Source organism: Sapajus apella, unplaced genomic scaffold (assembly GCF_009761245.1).
Source record: "Sapajus apella isolate SASKATOON/1434 unplaced genomic scaffold, GSC_monkey_1.0 scaffold6, whole genome shotgun sequence".
Lineage (NCBI taxonomy): Eukaryota > Metazoa > Chordata > Mammalia > Primates > Cebidae > Sapajus > Sapajus apella.
The window spans coordinates 15,892,803-15,897,482 of record NW_022436946.1 but is presented as its reverse complement, the minus strand read 5'-3'; the positions used below and the strand labels follow the sequence as shown (position 1 = coordinate 15,897,482).

General features: G+C 41.2%; 1 non-coding gene across 1 annotated transcript; it reads left to right on the top strand.

Annotated features, from left to right (window-relative positions):
- The first annotated feature begins 1,691 nt into the window (after window positions 1-1,691).
- Window positions 1,692-1,832, top strand: LOC116549866. Its single transcript, XR_004268130.1, has one exon. It is a non-coding gene; the product is annotated as a U4 spliceosomal RNA (small nuclear RNA).
- Window positions 1,833-4,680: the final 2,848 nt, after the last annotated feature.

Below are 4,680 nucleotides of genomic sequence, written 5' to 3'. Positions count from 1 at the left end.
GTGTATAAAAACTGATTTCTACCAAATAACAAAACTCTCAAAAGCATACCATTAGAAAAAGTTTTAAAACATTCCTATGGGCTTCAAGTCTTAAGAGCCATAAAACCGAGACATGGAATTATTTACTTAAATATCTTATTATTCCTGATCTGCCTGTGGAAGCTGGTAAGGTGTACACATCCAGGATCTGAGGGTACATGGCTGTTCTCGGTGCTTTTCAAGATGCCCCACAGGAGAAATTAACAGGAAACACTATTTTAAGTTATGAAGTAAACAGAAGGTCAGAATAATCCCAGACTTCCACTCTGGGGTCAAGTGCTAAAAGCATTGTTACTTTCTTACTTAGTAAGTTACAAAACATTGTTTCTGAGTCCCTGGCATGTAAGTTACCTCAGATCCTCAATGGTACAAAACAGGTGCATTTAGTCCCAATTTGGGAAAGAAGAGACTGAGAAGTGGAGTCAGTTTTCAAAAGTCAGAGGTTCTCCTAATTCACCACGCTGCCTCCTCACCATGCCTTTCCTTGGGGTCCTGTTCATAGCAACTCCGGATGATTGGCCAAGCTCATACCTTGTCCTTTATGGAAAGACAGAAAATTCTTCCGATTATTATAAACAATGTGTGGTCCATTTTACCTTGTGAGTGAGCGAATGATCTGTTTAAAAGGGGCCTGTCGAATGCTCCTTGTTGATGACTAAGAGCCTGTCTGCTTTCTTTCCAAAAGTGGTAATTGGATTCTGACGGAAGCCAGGCCCACCGGGATATGGCTAGAGCTGGGAGCAGTCTTTATTGACCATCATCTTGGAGGGATGGACTTTGCGTCATCCAAGCCAAATGACTGCCATTTTTCTAAGCCCATTCCTTCCTCACAGGCGCGAAGCTGGGAGGAAAAGAACTCTCAATCCCCAGTGTTAGGGGTTTTGTTTTCTGTTGTGTTGCTGATAGATAAGGAAGGAATGAGAATGCCAAAGCTGGGGGGTGAGGAGCCCTCACTGAATTTTACATAATTGCATGCGAGCTGAGGCTGGAAATTTTGCAGATGTTTCTGGCTGCAGATTCATTTTCCTTGGCCAGACAGTGGTTTTTGTTTTTGATTTTCATTATTATTTCAATTTCAGTGCATTTAAGAGCACATGCATTGCCCATGTCTGATTGTCTTATTCTGATGTGATTTAAAGGCCTGCCTCCTGAAGCCATTAGGTTTATGACCCCTGGACTTAGAGATCTTTCCTATTCTGGCATTTTTATGACTCTATGAGATTGGAAAGGACAGGATAGTTCATAGTGAGAGTGACTCACTGGAACGGCTGGAAGGGAAAGTACCCCCTAATCAGGAAGGTTTTGGGAAAACATTCAGGTTATGCCTTAGGCACAGAAGAGCTATTTAGTAACAGGAAAATCAAGATGGTTTCCACTTCGTTTTACAAAGATTGTAGCTGGAGTGAAGTTGCATTTTGAAAGGTGAATTGCTAGATTCTGAAGACTGTGTGGGCAAAGCAATACTTGTACATAGTTGCAAAGCAACCTTGAAAGTCAATGCTGTTGCTCTGCATCTATCACTTTTGTTTATTTTGTTTGTTTGTTTATTTTTGTTTGGTTGGTTTCATTGTTGGTGGTGGCGGTTGTTTTCCTGTCGCAGGAAAGGGAATCCCTGTGTCTGCATTCCACAGCAGATGAAAAACCCAGCATGAAGCTTTGCGCAGTGGCAGTATTGTAGCCAATGAGATTTATCCGAGGCGCGATTATTGCTAATTGAAAACTTTTCCCAATACCCCGCCATGACGACTTGAAATATAGTTGGCATTGGCAATTTTTGACAGTCTCTACGGAGACTGAATTAAAAAAAAAAAAAAAAAAAGAAGAAGAAGAAAGAAAAAGAAAAACCCAGTATGCATTGTAAGGGTAATATTGCTCCAAAAATCGTTAAGCACTGGAGTCACACCAGTGAGCTTTTGGACTCTTAAAAAATAAGAACAATTGGGATGACCTCTTTTAAAAAAATCAGCCAGACCCCTCCTCTTCTCCCTCCTGTAAAATTTTTACACTTATTCTTAGCCAAAAGCCTGAGAAGTGATCCCCTTAAATTCTAACTTAGAAGCATCTGTGTTACTGGAAGCCTTCACACTTGTACTTGCATACCAAATTTCTGAAAGTTTATACCAGAAAAGCTTAATATTGGTTATCTCCAGCCAGAAGAAACTGAGAAGGGAATGGCTGAACGGGCGATTGTGAAATTATTACCTGACTCACTTTTGACCTGTCAAATTTTGTTTTACTCATTTTAAACGTGAGCATGTTATCCATACATAAATAAAGGAAAAACTTAAGGAAACTTACTTTTATTCATGTTCTTGCTTTTTCCTTATTTCATTATTGTTTTATTTACCTTATTTTAAAATAACTGTGATATATGTTTGATTTGAAATATTGTATTTTCTCTAAATTTACCCCAAAGTGCTCATTGTTAGGCAGCATGTGATTTAATTCAAATATCAGATCATTTCTGTATGATTCTTTTTTTTTGTGATCTTTCAGAGGAAAACATAATCACAGTTTTCAGTTTGGACCCCAAATCATTTTGAGCAGAATGTTAATTGATATAATTAAATAAACTGATCTGATTGTTGTTGAAACAGACAGATCTGTGCTGAGCTTTGCTGGCAGTACTGTAGCACACTTGGGAGGAAATGGGTTCATTCGGGTTAGGGAGGGCAATGACTTTGGCCTCTGGAATGCTACATTAAGAGTCTACGACTATCAGGCTGGGCACGGTGGCTCATGTCCGTAATCCTACCACTTTGGGAGGCCGAGGTGAGTGGTTTACCTGAGGTCAGGTTCAAGACCAGCCTGGTCAACATGGCAAAACTCCATCTCAACTAAAAATTCAAAAATTAGCTGGGCATGGTGGCATGCACCTGTAATCCCAGGTACTTGGGAGGTGGAGGCAGGAGAATTTCTTGAACTCGATGGGTGGAGGTTGCAGTGAGCCGAGATCGAGCCACTGCACTCCAGCCTGGGTGACAGAGTGTGGCTCCATCTAAAAAAAAAAAGAAAAAAAAAAAAGGCCAGGCAAGGTGGCTCATGCCTATAATCCCAGCACTTTAGGAGGCTGAGGTGGATCACAACGTCAAGAGATAGGGACCATCCTGGCCAACATGGTGAAACCCTGTCTCTACTAAAAATACAAAAATTAGCTGGGTGTGGTGGTGCGCACTTGTAGTCCCAGGTACTCAGGAGGCTGAGGCAGGAGAATCACTTGAACCTGGGAGGCGGAGGTTGCAGTGAGCTGAGATCGTACCACTACACTCTAGCTGGAAGGACAGAGCAAGATTCCATCTCAAAAAAAATAAAAAAGGAAGAGTCTATCAAAAGTAGCAAGAAAAGAAGAGTGAGCAGAATGGTGTTAGAGAAGTGTCATGAACAAATCGGCAGCCACTCATCAATTGCATGGATGTGGATGTCAAGTGACTTGCATCCTTGTGCTGATGACCCTTGGTCCACTGTTCCCAAGAGGTGCTTGTCTGCTTGTATATTTTCTTGTGAACAGGCTGTACTAGGCATGTTGTCATTATAGCACTGCCATCATGCTGCCTGTGACACACTACTAGGTGGAGCACAGGACAGAGGACCCAGAAAAGAAGAAACCCAGAACCCTGCCCATCAGAGTCCACGGTTTCCAAGGCATCCAAATACACAAAGATATCTGCCTGAACACAATGTTACAGGCACACACTGAGTAAACCTTAAGGAGTGGCCATTTGTGGTGGCCCATGCCCGTAATCCCAGGACTTTGGAAGCCTGAGGCGGGCAGATTACTTGAGCCCAGAAGTTTGAGGCTAGCCTGGGCAACATAGCAAGACCCTATCTCTGCAAATAATAGTAATTTAAAAAATAGCGGGGCATGGTGGTGGATGCCTGTAGTCCCAGCTACTCAGAAGGCTGAGGTGGGAGGATGGCTTAAGCCCAGGAGGCAGAGGGAACAGCAAGCTGTGATTGCACCACTGCACTCCAGCCTGGGTGACCCTGTCTCAAAACAAAAACAAACAGCCAAAAACTTGAACAATTGCTCTTAGTCTTGCTGATAAAAGTCTTTTACGGAAAACATGAGGAAAACAGAGAAAACACGTAAGCTAAATGTTTTTTCATGTGCATTTGTTTGCAGTGGCCAAATTAGACTGGGAAAGGGCTGATTGCAGGTACACGCCCTGTGAATTAACCCTGCTTCACAAGGAGCATCTGTACAAAAAATTATTAAAAATGTAAAAAAAAAAAAAAAAAGACTAGAAAAGATCACTTCCAAGCCACAGTCAGGTGTAAGTAATAAACTAATTTTTGATTTGAATAATTAGTCAACACTTTTCATGCAATATGAGAAAAACATTTAAATACGTTCTCTCAAATTTGGCTTATTGGTCTGAATGATTGCATTTTTATTTTCCATTTTGTTTTTTGTAGTATTATTTGTTTTTTCAACTTTTATTTTAGATCCACGGAATACATGTGCAGGTTTGTTGTTTTTGTTAACAGCAGTATTGTTCTGATTAACACCAGGAAAAGTGTTAACACTGCTGTGCTCCCAGTGAAAGGCTTGAGGAACGTTACATAGGATTTTAGGGGCTTTTTGATGGATGAGGAGAGAAATTACTTAACAGGGTAGGTTAGAGATTGACTACAGGATAA